The following is a 15,348-nucleotide window of genomic DNA, read 5'->3' on the forward strand; positions in this document are numbered from 1 at the left end:
GCTCTGTGCTTGGCACAATGCCAGGAATATTTCATGGAAAATACTCTCTTGGGGTGCCAGGGATCTAATCTAGGCCTACTACATGCATATCTTCACTCCAGCATACTGACTATTTTTCTGGGCTTCAGTCATATTCTTGAGTTGAAAAGGACCCAAAATTATCAAAATTCCTTTTTTTTGGGGGGAGGAGGGTGTCACATTCAGCAGTGGTCAGGGCTTACCCCTGGTTCTGTGCTCAGGAATCTCTCTTGGTGGGGTTCAAAGAACTATATGTGGCACCAGGGATTGAACATGAATCTGCTGCAGTCAAGACACGTACTCAACCTACAGTACTGTTGCTCTGGCCCTCAAAATTCCTTTTTTTTTTTCCTTTCTGGGTCACACCCAGTGATGCATAGGGGTTACACCTGGCTCTGCACTCAGGAATTACTCCTGGAGGTGCTTGGGGAAGCATTTGGGATGCTGGGAATCGACCCAGGTCAGCCGCGTGCAAGGCAAACACCCTCCCCGCTTTTAAAACAAAAATAATCTATGACAAAGCAATATTTAGCACCATTTCTAAAGCTCTGGATACAACTAGATAAGAGGATATGAGTAAGTTGTAAGATGTGCTTATACTTGTATGCAGAATTACTTGAGACAGTTTGGTTTTTTTTTTTTTCTTTTTGGGTCACACCTGGCGATGCACAGGGGTTACTCCTGGCTCTGCACTCAGCAGTTACTCCTGGCGGTGCTCAGGGAACCATATGGGATGCTGGGAATCGAACCCGGGTCGGCCGCATGCAAGGAAAACGCCCCACCCACTGTGCTATCTCTCCAGCCCCACTTGAGACAGTTTGAAACAAGCATTTATACTGTTAAACACCATAAACAGTGTTGCCATCAGTGACCCAATTTTCTAAATGATTTGCAATTTTTATAAAGTTTCATCAAACCCAACAGTAACTTTCCCTTTACTGACAAGTTAGTTACTTTCATAGAAAATACAGTGCATATTAAAACTATGCAAAAAGAAGGTCTAAAGCTTTGGTGAAATTGCTGGGCTTCAAAGTACAGAGGTTGCCTCAGGCCAAGGTGACCATGCCTCAGGCTCCCAAGGGAGGAAAGAAGTCATGCATCCATAGAGTAGAAAAGCAGCTCCAATTTTAATGTCCACAAACAAGAAGAAGAGTTGAACAATAAATGGCACTGCACCCCAAGCGTGTCTTTGAAAAAATACCTCAGGGGTTTCAAAATCATCTCCATCCCCTCAAAGGTGGATATTTAAGGAAAGATGCTGGTGAATTAATTGAAAGGTATTTTTAAGTCACTTCAGCAGTGAGCTGGAGCAAATCAAATTACGTAGCAGTATCAAAAATAGGCAGGGAAGGCTCCACTGTTCCCCGGAGATAGTCATCACGCAGACATGGAATTCAGGTGACAGCAGCAGGAAGGATAAGGTCTGAAATTCCAGATGTAAGTGCAGGGAACGTGAAAAGCACAGGGAGCTGGATTTCAAAGGGAAGATATTGCCAAACATTAAACTGAGAAAATACTGTGCAAATTATGAAGTTCCCAACAAGTAGAGGAAGAAAACTTGCTACAGCTGCAGTGGAAGGTGTAGGGGAACTGGAATTAAAATCAACTAGACCAGATGATGAAATGATGGCAGCAGGCTTTACTTGAGATGAAAACAATTTGAACGCTTCAAGATAAACTTAAATTGATTTTGGTAATTGATTTTTTACATTTTAGACTGCCGTTTGTCTCATGTGGGACAAGAAACCAACCTGCAGTTTCAAAAACTGTTGATTTTTCTTTAAAAATAAATGTTGTGAGACTCACCATAACCATGCCGTTGGACCCCGCACCAGGCTGTTTCACTCGGGGCACCCCAGAGAGGGGTGGGTGAGATCCCTCCATACCCCAAGGGACCCAGTCCTGGCAGCTGAAACACTTCAGAACTCAATTGCTACTCTGCTCATGGATGTTCTCAACACGCTCTGGCCGAGCCTCACCCACAAGCAAACCTTTTCCTCGACCACACGGCCGCATTTGCGGCCATGAGACACTTCATAGGTAATACCCTACTCATACCCCAAGAATACCATACCACATTTGATGGGATTCAAAGTAGGAGGCAACCAACCTTAGAGGGTATTATTATATTATTTTGGTTCTGCTTTAGGGCAGGGATTCGGGGTTGGGGTGGAAACACCCAAAATATGGTGGTGGGAAGGTGTAATGGTGGTGGGATTGCTGTTTGAATATTAAATGTAATCGAATACTGTGAACTACTTTAAAAATAAAAAAATTTTGGGGGGTATGGTGCCGCCAGCAGGTCAATCTGTACCTGTGAGGCAAGTGCATCAGCAGCCTCATGGTGCCTTCAGACTTCCAGATACCCCAAAATTGCTGTTGTGCCTTTGGCCAGACCCCAAAAACTTGGGGCAAAGTTTACCAAGAAAGTAAATGGCCAAAATTTAGGTATGTGGGGAACACACCCACAAACCACCTCCAGCTCAGCTATATAATTGGAGGCAAGGCCTCTCTGGTTCTTGATTGAACTGCTTAATGGACATGATCCCAGAGACTCAGAAACAAATCTCAGAACCCAGTGGCTTTAGGTAGAAATGCGTCTGGTCTCTGCAGTAGGCTACCGGTGCTGGGCCAACCCAGGTGGGAATAGGTTTCGTGCCTTGGCCTGTTCCCCCTGGCGGCCCAGTGGCCGCCATCTGTCTGAGGCCACTGGATAGTCACATTTGGGCCCCCAGTGACAAGACACACAGGGCCTCACGGGATGGGGGTGGAGCCGGGCTTGTCCTCCCCACCCCAACGAGATCCCAAGTCATCGCCCACGAACGGCTTCTCTGGCTCTTGATCAAGCTGCTTAATGGCCATGATCCCAGAGACTCAGAAACAAATCTCAAAACCCAGTGGCTTTTGGCAGAAATGCATCTGGACTCTAAGTTACTGTCGCCTGGCTACCCCAGGGAGGAAAGGGTGTTGTCCCGCCGCCTGCTCCCTCTTGGCGACTTGGTGGCTGTCATCCTCCAGAGGCCATTGGACAGTCAGGTTTGGGCCCACAGTGACGAAACTTGTTGGGCCTCACGGGATGGGGGGGCGGGTGGAGCGGGCCTGTCCTCCCCACCCCAACAAGACCCCAAGTCATCGCCCATAAATGGCCTCTCTGGCTCCTCATCAAGCTGCTCAACGGCCTTGATCCCAGAGACTCAGAAACAAATCTCGAAACCCAGTGGCTTTTGGCAGAAATGTGTCCGGACCCCGCAGTAGGTTACTGTCGCCAGGCCACCCCAGGGGGGAAAGGGTGCTGACCCTCCGCCTGCTTCCTCTTGGCGACTTGGTGGCTGTCATCCTCCAGAGGCCATTGGACAGTCAGGCTTAGGCCCGCAGTGATGAAACTTGTTGGGCCTCACGGGATGGGGGGGGAGCCGGGCCTGTCCTCCCCACCCCAACGAGACCCCAAGTCATCACCCACGAACAGCTTCTCTGGCTCCTCATCAAGCTGCTCAACGGCCATGATCCCAGAGACTCAGGAGCAGATCTCTAAACCCAGTGGCTTTTGGCAGAAATCCCTCCAGATTTAAGTGTTAAAATTTCGGAATTTCAAAACCACATGGTCCTACTGCAGCCACACGACATCATATGTTATTCATAACTAGCAATAGAACACAAATTGCCTATTGTTGCCTTTTCAGCAGAACTGAGTGTTGGGGTAAAATCTCAAATAATGGTGGGTCTGGTGTCGAAATAGTGAATGTGATCAAAGTAGAGAGCGAGTAATGTGGAAATTATCTGCCCCACAGGCAGGGGGAGGGTGTGGGATGCGGGTATACTGGGATTTTTGGTGGTGGAGAATGGGCACTGGTGAAGGTACGGGTGTTTCATTGTATGACTGAGACTTAGACCCAAAAGCTTTGTAACTGCTCTCAAGGTGATTCAATAAATAAAATTATAAAAAATGGAAAAAAAAATAAAAAAATTTAAAAAATAATAAATGTGTGCCAGAGAGGTAGTAAGATGCTTGCTTACTTTGTATGTGGTAGACCCAGGTTTGATCCCTAGCAACACATAGGGTCCCCTGAGCACAGAGCCATAAGTAAACCCAGAGCACCTCTAGGTGTGGTCCCAAAACCCAGATAAATAAATGAAGACAGTTCTTTTTTTTTTTTTTTTTTGGCTGGAGGGCCACACACCCAACTGTGATTAGAACAGAGGTTACTCCTGACTCTGAATTTAGGAATTATTCGTGACAGTGTTCGGGGAACCATATGGGAAGACAGGAATCAAACCCAGGTTTGACAACATTTAAGGCAAGCACCCTACACATTGTACTGTCATGCCAGCCCTAATAAATAAATGTTTTTAATTCATGTTTAATTGTTAAAATAGTGGTAATCAGAAAATCCATTTACTATGGATTTTTGACGGGGCTTGAGAAATAATACAGCAGGTAGGATGCTTACCTCACATGCTGCCAATTTGGGTTCAATCCCCAGCATTCCTATGTTCCTCCCAGCACCACCAAGAGTGATTCCTGAGTGCAAAGCCAAGAGTAATCCCTGAGCATTGCCAGGTGTGGCCCCAAAACTTAAATAAATTAAATAAATAAACAAATAATTGAATTTTGGAGACAGTGAAATAATATGAATCAGGACAGATTTTATTTTGGGGGGGTGAGGGATGGATACCTGGTGATACTCAGGTTTACTGCTGGTTCTATGCTCAGAAATCACTCTTGGCAGTGCTTGGGGGAATGCATAATGTGCTGGGGATTAACTTCAGGTCAGCTATGTACAAGGTGAGTGCTATGCCAGCTCTACTATCTCTCTGGCCCTATGACAGATACATTTTGATTTCTTCCTTCATATTTATTTAGAATCACTTATCTCTAGGAGGTATAGTGCCATCAGCAGGTCAATCTGTACCTTGGGGCAAGTACATCAGCAGCCTGATGGTGCCTTCAGACTTCCTGATATCCAAAATTGAGCTATGCCTTTGTCCGGACCCCAACAACTTGGGGCCAAGTTTACCAAGAAATTAAATGGCCAAAAGTTAGGTATGTGGGAGCCACACCCACAAACCATCTCTGCCTTAGCTATACAAGCTCATTTATTGGCCTTATTTCAGAGACTCACAAATCTTGAAAGAGATCAAAAACCACAGTTAGGGTCTGTGGCACAGTGTACTGTGGGCGAGCATGTGTGCCCTGCAGGGCATATGTCAATAGTTTATTTTTCTGGAAAGATGGAAACAAGAGCCATGATCCAGAGACATACAAAAGAATCTCAGTTTGCTGCAAACTCCAGGCCTCAAGGGATAGGGGATGGGCCTGTCCCTTTTATTCCCTCCACCCATGGGACCCTGGAGGTCATCCCACAAAGTGCCTCCAGCTGCTACTTAAGCTCCTTAATGGCCATGATCCAGAGACACACAAAAGAATCTCCAAACCGAGCAGCTCACTGCAGAGATCTCTCCAGACCCTAACTATCTGCTGCTCTTGCACCTCGTGACATCTTATGCTATTCATAACAAGCAATACAAATGAAAGTATGGGGGAGATTGTCTGCCATAGTGGCAGAGGGAGGGATGCGATGGGGGAGGATACCGGGGACCTTGGTGGTGGAAAATGTGCACTGGTGGAGGGTTGATGATGGATCATTGTATGGCTGAAACTCAAATAGGAAAGCTTTGTAACTGTACCTCACAGTGATTAAAAAAATAATAATACAAATAATGAAATAAAATTAACATTCTGAATTTAAAAAAGTAATGTGGAGTTCATGCCTAATTCAATCAGATTAATCAATGGCTGAATAAATAACAGTACTCCTACATTAAAAAAAAAGAAGAATCACTTATCTCACATTTTGAAACATATACGGCAAATTATTTTCTCAAATAGTTTGAGCAGTAATGATAGCAAACTTATCTTTTAGTAATAATGTGTCATGAGCTATTCCCCTAAACTTTAGTTTCTTTCCTCATAGAGAAAACGTGACATAGAATCACTGCATCCACAGAGGTAGTACAGGAGGTAAGGCACTTGCCTTGCATTCAGTCAACCTCAGTTCCATCAATCCCCCGCAGTGCATATGACCCCAAGCCCTGCTAGGAGTGGTTCCTGAGCATAAAAATCATACACTCTGGTGTATGGACTTAGTTAGATTTAATTTTTTTTGGATTTTAAATATTAAAATTAAAATGGATTTAATTTACTTTTGTTTGTTATTAAGCCCACACCTGGCTGTGCTTAGGGTTTACTACTGGCCTATACTCAGGGATCACTCCTGATAGTGATCAGGGGATTATATGACCTGCTAGGGACCCAACCTGAGTCAGCTGCACACAAGGCAAGCACTTTACTTGCTGTACTGTTTCTCAGGCCCCGGTTACGTCTTCTGATAAATCCGTATTTTACCTACTTTCTCTTTATGAAGAGTGACTACAGAATTACTTTCTTTTGTATGTGTTTGTGTATGTCTGTTTTTCACTTGTATCATGCTTGGCAATGCTCAGAGCTACTACTGGATGGTTTTCAAGGATTGCTCCCCTGGGGTTGGAGGGATAGTACAACTGGTAAGATGTCTGCTTTCATGCTATTGACCTGCGTCCCCAGCAACTCATATAGGCATTGAGCACTACCAGCAGTAATTCCCTGAGTTCATTGCCAGTTCATTACCCTTGAACATAGCTGAGTCTGACACTGAAACAAAACTAAACCAACAAACAAAAAGGATCAATCCTTTCCTATGCTCGGGGGAACATTAGTGTTTCCTTCATGGAGACCATGTGCTCTGGCCTGCTGACCTATCTCCTAGCCCTGGAATCACTTATTTGTGGAAACAAAACAAAAATTTAGAGAATTAGTCATTTCAATTATGCAATTTTAATTCCAAAAGATAGTTAAATAATATAACTTCTATTAAAAGAATCTGGGCAAACATAGATGTCAATAGAATGTTGTTCTTCACAGAACTTTTTCTGGGGGGAGAGTGAAGGAGGGAGAGAGTGGTTGAGGCCACATCTGGCCAGAGGCTACTCCTGACTCTGCTCAGAGTTCCGGGTTCTCGGGGAAACATACGCAGTGTTGGGGATTGGGCCAGACTCGTGCAAGGAAAGTGCCTTAACTCCTGTACCACCTCTCCAGCCTCAGAAATTGTTAAATTCAAGTGTCTGTTTATCTATTTTCTAAAGAATACAGTGTAAGTGCATTTCAGTAATTTTTAAGAAAGAGCATTCTGGGATGCTAGATTTCAACAATCATGTTAAGAACTTTCTTAAAATACTAGGTAAAACAGTTTTTGTACTTCTGAAAATTAAAAAACAAAATTTATTTCTATAGTGGGGGAAAAAGAGAGTCAGAGAGATAGCTTAATATGCTGAGTACATGCTTTTATGCAAAAGATCTGGGTTCAATTCCCAGTGATTTACTGCCAGGAGTATTTACTTGGTTTACTGCCAGGAGTAACCAGAAATTTGGAAGAATTTTCTCTCAAGGTGTGGGGTAAAAGGAACTTTCCTCAATATACTGTAGACTAGGGCCTGAAGAGAAAGTATGGGGGTTTAGGCATTTGGCTTGTACATGGGCAACCAGTTTTGATCCCAGGTACTACATATAGTCCCCAAAGCACTACCAGGTGTGGCCCCAAAACAGACAAAATAATCATTTTTTCAAAAGTCAATAGCAATACTGTTGAGAATCCCAACTCTGTGCATGTATCAGCTTATATTACATGTGGAGTAGGCAGATAAGAGCCTAGTCAAGGAATGTCTGTACCTGTTTCCTCCTTTTTTCTCCCTGCAGTTTTATTTTTTGGAGTGTGTGGGCGGGGCATTTTGAGGGTGGAGAGTGGAGGGCAGGCATGGGGGTATGCTGGAGAGAGTAGTGATTTGTTTTACTTATACCATGTATTCTCAAAGGGGGCAGACAATATGAAACCCAGACGGGCAAAAATAGGTTCTGGAGGAGCAAAATCCCGGCTATTCCCATATCTGTGACCCTCTAAAATGCAGCCTCACAGGTCAGAGAGATAGTGCAGCAGGTAGGGCACTTGCCTTGTATGTACATGGCTGATCTGGGTTAGATCTTTGGCATCTCACATGGGCTTCCGAGCACTGCCAAGAATAATTTCTGAGTGCAGAGCTAGGAGTTACCCCTGAGCATTATCTAGTGTGGCCCCCCTAACAACAACAAAAACCAAAAAGCAGTGTCATCTGATAAAATCATATTTCTTAGAATTTCTCCCAAGGGAAAAATTCTTAATTTTATGTACAAAACTTTTTTTCAGTGCTGGGAATTGAGATATATATATATATATGAATTAACATGTGTAATGTATATATTTATACATATATTTTACCCTTTTAACTGTGTGTTAATGAAAAATAAGTTGAGAAAGACTACCAGTTAAGAATTTATCTGGATAGGGCTGGAGTGATAGCACAGTGGGTAGGGCATTTGTCTTGCACGCGGCCAGCTTGGGTTCGATTCCCAGAATCCCATATGGTCCTCTGAGCACCGCCAGGAGTAACTCCTGAGTGCAGAGCCAGGAGTAACCCCTGTGCATCACCGGGTGTGGCCTAAAAAGCACTATAGCACTATTCTCCCGTTTGTTCATCGATTTGCTCGAGCAGGCCCAGTAACGTCTCCATTGTGAGATTTTGTTGTTACTGTGTTTGGCATATCAAATACGTCACAGGTAGCTTGCCAGGCTTTGCCGTGAGGGCGAAATACTCTAGCTTGCTAGGCTCTCCGATAGGGGCAGAGGAATTGAACTCAGGTTGGCCAAGTTGGCCACGTGCAAGGCCAATGCCCTACCACTGTGCTATCGTTCCAGCCCGGCCCAAAAAGCAAAAAATAAAAAAATTTAAAAAAAGAATTTATCTGGATAGATAGTTCAAGGGCTTAGTAAGATGCTTGTCCTGCATGTGACTGATTCCGGTTGGATCCATCCTGGCATCATATTTGGTCTCCTCAGCACTGCCAGTAGTGATCCCTGAGCATGGAGCCAGTAGTGAGTCCTGCTGTGTTTGCCCCACCCCCCCACCCTCCAAATTCAAAACTGGTCAGGGTCACAGTCCTCCCATTATTCATCGATTTGCTCGAGTGGACGCAGTAACATCTCCATCGTGAGACTTGTTGTTACTGTGTTTGGCATATTGAATATGTCATAGGTAGTTTGCCACGTTTTGCCATGCGGGCAAGATACGCTCGGTAGCTTGCTGGGCTCTCTGAGAGGGGCGGAGGAATTGAACCCTGCTTGGCCGGGCTGGCTGTGCACAAGGCAAATGCCCTACTGCTGTGCTATCACCCCAGCCAAATCCAAAACCATCTAAATAAAAAGAAGTTATCAGTCCCCTTCCATGGAGCTTTTCCTTCTGTATTTTCTTGTTAGATTTAAGGAGAACTGTCCTAGATGATGGAGAAATAGTACAGTGGGTACGGCATTTGCTTTGCACGTGGCCAACCTGGGTTCAAGCTCTGACATCCTGGTCCCCTCGTCCTGCCAGGAGAGAGCCAGAATGTCGCTGGGTGTAGCCCCCAAACAAACAAACAAACAAACAAGCAAAAAAGAAGAACTGTCTGATAAGCTGACAGAGTGGCTGTGTTTAGAGAGCATGAGATTTAATAAATGTTTTGTAAGTTAGGACATTTATTTTTGTTTTGGGGTTACATCCACATCAGGCATTGATTTGAAGAGAGAATCTAATCATTTACCAAGGCCAAAATACATAATTTCAGGACAGAGGAGGAGGTTCAGCTGTTTGGAATGCATGTTTTGCATGCAAGAGGCCTGGGTTCAATCCTCAACATTGTATAGTTCCCCAGCACTGAGCTAGAAGTGGCCCCTGGACAACACCGATTCTCTTCAAGATTTGTTGACATCACGTATTGTTACAATCTAATAAATATTTTTTAAAATGCTTTAGAATGTACAGATTTGGGTCCAGAGAGATAGTAAAGCATGCTTGTCTTGCATGTGGCAGACCTGGGTTTGATCCCTGCACTGCATATGGTCCCCTGAGCCCAGTCAGGATTGATCCCTAAGAATTAAACCACAAAAAAACACTGGGCAACGTTGTTTGTGGCCCCCCAATTTTTAAAAAGTACAGATTTATATTATATATTAACAATAGTGCACACATGAAGGTACTGGCAGAGGGACAAAGCCACGCGGGTTCCAGGGCCGAGATCTCCCAGCCTACTCGGATTGGAGTCGAGCATCCTCCACCCAGATCCTCTAAATTCCAGTGGGCGGGGGTCACACCCACCACCTGGCCCCCTGGCGCCGTGTAATCCCATCAGCGGCCAAGACTCAGAGACTATAAAATCCAGCTCCCGGAACTGCGTGTCCGCATTTGCGGCCACGTGACATCTTATCAGGACATCTTTTATGACATCTTATTATCTCATTCCTACTTTGGACAAACTTGCAGGCTATCGAATGTAGCCTGCCCACAGGGCAGAGTCTGGCAAACTCCCCGTGGCGTACCAAATATGCCAAATACCAGTAACAATGATGGGTCTCATTCTCCTAAAGAGCCTTGAATATAATCTCAGGGCCACTATGAAGGAGACGTTACTGGGGCCTGCTTGAGGCAATCGACGAATAACAGGATGATGAAATGAAATGAAATGAAATGAAATGAAATGAAATAGTGAAGGAGATTTCTAAATTTAGCTCATCAAAAATGGCACAGTGGGACTGGAGCAATAGCAGAGTACGTATAGCCGGGTGTGACCCAAAAAGAAAAAAATAGGCACAGTAATAACCTGGAATGTATGTAATGAACATAAGGTAACACTGGGTAAACTTGCATCTGTGTTCATGTTTATCATTTGCTCCTTCATTCCATCATTCATGGGTGGAAACTTTTTTTCCTAAAAAGCAAAATTAAACTTCTTTTCACCTTATCTCACTCTTTTTTTTTTTCTTTTTGGGTCACACCTGGCGATGCACAGGGGTTACTCCTGGCTCTGCGCTTAGGAATTACCCCTGGCGGTGCTCAGGGGACCATATGGGATCCTGGGAATTGAACCCGGGTCAGCCACGTGCAAGGCAAATGCCCTACCTGCTGTGCTATTGCTTCAGCCCCACCTTATCTCACTCTTAAACAAAACATTCCAATAAACCAAAGACAAATGCTCAAGGTAACTGTATCCTTCTGCTTTGTTAGGGGTGGAAAGTATGGAGGAAGTCTCCACCTCAAGCAGCTGTGGGTCTCGCTGTCATAATGACAAGCCTCTTGCGATATTGGTTCTTGAAATGATCAAAGGATTATTTGGTCATTTGAATGATGTCATTGTGTTGTAGTTCCGCTGGCCATTCCACTTTCATTTCACTGCAAATGTGTTAAAAATTGAAGTCCCAGCTAGAGCTTTTCTTTATGCTGAGATCAGCCCTGTGGATTGTCTGCAGGGGTGGCACTTCTGGGCAGGCATCCAAAACTCTCAGATCAGCAGGAACTATTTCAATAAAAGAAAAAGAAAGTAATGGGGTGACCAATAAGGACCAACTTTGCAAGAATTAATGCTCACCACAATGGTAATTATTCATAGCTTGCCCATTTTCCTGACAAAATAAAACATTCCTGGGCAGGAGAAATAGTATAGCAGGTAAACTTGCCAAAAGTGATTCCTGAGCAGGGCCAGGAGTAATCCCTAAGCACTGCTGGGTGTGGCCCCCCCAAAACAAACAAACAAAATAATTTTTAAAAAACCCTCAAAAAATGAGCCAGAAAGAGAGGGACAGACATAGAAAGATTGCATTCATCTGGGGAATATAAAGTAACAAAATAGGAGACTAACATCCAAGTATAGCCAAGATAAGTACCAGGAGGATTACTACATGGCTTTGAGGCCAGCCGCACATGCTAGGGGAGAAGGCAGCTCAGATAGAGAAGGGAGCACCAAATAAAGGGTGTTGGGAGGTTCCTCTCACGATGGGAGATGCATGATGAGAGGTAGACTATAGACCGAACATGATTGCCACTCAATGTCTCTTTTGCAAACCACAGCACTCAAAAGGAGAGAGATAACAAAAGGGAATGCCCTGCCACAGAGGTAGGGTGGGATGGGGGGTTGGGGGGTGGGAGGGATACTGGAATCAGTGGTGGTGGAGAATGGGCACTGGTAGAAGGATGGGTATTCGATCATTGTATAACTGAAACCCAAGCACAAAAATGTGTAAGTCTACAACTGTACCTCATGGTGTTTCACTAATAAAAATTTAAGGGGAAAAAAATAGATAAAGATTAAAAAAAAAACCCTCGAAAATAAAACATTCATCAGAAATGCTTTCCCACTTTCTTTAAATTAAATCATTTTTTCTTGTTATTTTACTGTAAGAAAAATTTCAGGGATTATTTAAGATTTACTCTCACAATGACATCATTCTAATGACCAGATAATCCTTTGATCATTTTCTAGACATTGATAAAAGATGAAGGGATTCGGGCCAGAGTAGTACAGAGGATAGCATGCTTTAGCATGCTTACTCTGCACGCAGCTGACCTGGGTTCAATCCCTTGCACCCATATAGTCCTAAACCCTGCTGGCTGCAAATGTGTGTGCCTGGCAAGAATAGAATAAGACTGTTCAGGGTCTTTGAGTTGCAGGGACAGCATGGGCAAAAATAGAATAGGAAACTATCAGGACTTTATATTTTAAGGGTACTTTTTGATAGGCTATGCAAAATACCCCAGCCTTGCTCTTCATGCACCTATTGAATGTTGATGTGGTTACTAACCGTTCTTAATGTCTCTGTCCACTTAAAAGATGGCTCATGGAGCTGGAGTAATAACACAGCGGGTAGGGTGCTTGCCTTGCATGCAGCCAACCCAGATTCAACTCCCAGCATCCCATATGGTCCCCCGAGCACCACCAGGAGTATATCCTGAGTGCAGAGCCAGGAGTAACCCCTGTGCATCACAGGGGTGTGAGCCAAAAAGAAAAAAAAAAGGCTCACTAGTTAGGAAGCAATATTGTATTGATAGTACTAGGTCGGGTGCTTGCCAGCTGACCCAGTTCGATCCCCAGAATCTTTTTTTTTTCTTTTTGGGTCACACCTGGCGATGCACAGGGGCTACTCCTGGCTCTGCACTCAGGAGTTACTCCTGGCGGTGCTCAGGGGACCATATGGGATGCTGGGAATCAAACCTGGGTCTGCTGTGTGCAAGGCAAACGCCCTACCTGCTGTGCTATCTCTCCAGCCCCAATTCCCAGAATCTCTTATGGTCCCCGAGCTCACCAAAAGTGATTCCTGACTGCAGATCCAGGAGTAACCCCTCAGTTCTACATAGGAATATTGTATCGAATAAATGGCCTGTGAGAACGCTGACTGCCCAGGTAACCCTAAAGTAGATAGTCCATATGTATTTGTCTCCTTATGTGTTTCTCTCATTCTTGAGTTCAAGAGCCACTTGCCCCCGTCCCCACCCCCACATCCCACCCCCGCAACTGGACGGGTCCAAGGTGCCAATACAATCGGCATTAGTGGAGGCTGCATTCCTTTCAAGAGCCTCTTCAGGAGAGCCCATTTCCTGACTTTTTCATATCCTAGAATTTGCACACATTCTTTATCTGGTCCCTTGTCTGATCCCTTCTATCTTCAAGCCCAACAATGCTGATTTAGTTTTACTTTTAGGTGACATCATGCTGACCTAACTTTTTTTGTGTCCTCTTCCACATTTACAGGACTTATGATGAGAGACTGGAGAGGTTGCAGAGCGTATAGGGCGCTTGCCTTGCACATGGCCCACCTGGGTCCAATCCCTGGCATCCTTTATTGTCACCTGAACACCACCAGAAGTGATTCCTGAGTTCAGAGTCAAGAGTAACCCCTGAGCATTGCCAAGTGTAAGCCCAAACCCAAAATAAAAAAAAAAAAAAGACTCCTGATGACAATGGGATAATCCAGTAGATAATTCATGATAATCACTTTATTTTAAAGTCAGCTCATTAACTTTATAATCTATAATGTTAATTACATCTTGTAATGTGATAGAAGGTAACACAGATTCTGGGGAATCATATGACAGAATGTGAGCATCTTTGAGGGGCATTATTCTGTTTACAGGGGCTAGAGTGATGGCACAGCAGTAGGGCGTTTGCCTTGCAAGCGGCCAACGTGGCCGACCCGAGTTCGATTCCTCTGCCCCTCTCGGAGAGCCCAGCAAGCTACTGAGAGTATCTCGCCCGCACGGTAAAGCCTGGCAAGCTACCCGTGACATATTTATGCCAAACACAGTAACAATTGTCACAATGGAGACATTATTGGGCCCGCTCGAGCAAATCGATGAACAATGGGAGGACAGTGATTCTGTTTACTAAAATTTCTTATCAGGTTGTAATGAAACAATTTTGGTTTCAACCACATTGACCTTTTCACTATTCAGCAAATGTGTTCCTTCTTTTTTCTGTTAGAAACCTTTGTACATACTTGTAATTTTGGGGGAATGGGGGTATATCCAATGATACTGGGGATTATTCCCTTTGGTGCTTGGGGGACCTTATAGAGCTAGGGATTGAATGTAGGACTCCTGCATGCCAAGCATGTGCCTCTGAACTATCTTTGAGCTATCTTCCCAACTTCTAGAAATACCTTCTTAAAAATCAAACATCTTCCTGAGTAACAAGCTAGGAGTAACAAGTAACAAGCCCCTGAGCACCACTGGGTGTGGTCCCAAAACCAAAAATTTAAAAAATAAAACACAGTAATTCTACTAAACCAAAATGAAAATGGAAACTATTTAGGTTTTGTTTTGCTGTTTGGTTGGCTTTAGGAGCACACCCAGCTGTGCTCAGGGATACCTCTTGGCTCTGTGCTGAGGGATGACTCCTGGCAGTGCTCAGGGGATTATGTATGATACCAAGGATCAAACTTAGATTGGCTGCCTACAAAGCAAGTGCCTTACCCACTCCACTATTTCTTTGCTCCCACATCTTTTGTTTTTTTGGGGTGGTTCACAGATAGATATTCTCAGAACGTACTTCTAACTCTATGCTCAGGGATCACTCCTGGAAGACTTGGGGGGCCATATGGTGTGCTGAGGATTGGTTGGTTGTGTGCAAGGCAAGAACCCTACTTACAGTATTACTACAGTCCACTGTTCGATTTATTTGGAATAGTTTTACCATATACAACATTGATCATTTATTGATTTGTTCAACAATAAATAATTTAAGTGAAATTGACATAATGGAATTTTCTAGTTAATACTTTTCTGCTGATGAGTTATCAATATTGGGGCCATTTTGATTAGAATATTTGCATTCATGGGGACCTGCAGGACTCAGTGGCAAAAGCATCTGCTTTTAAGCACGAGGCCATGATGTACGGCTGT

This window comes from Sorex fumeus, unplaced genomic scaffold (genome assembly GCF_029834395.1).
Source record: "Sorex fumeus unplaced genomic scaffold, SorFum_2.1 ptg000072l, whole genome shotgun sequence".
Lineage (NCBI taxonomy): Eukaryota > Metazoa > Chordata > Mammalia > Eulipotyphla > Soricidae > Sorex > Sorex fumeus.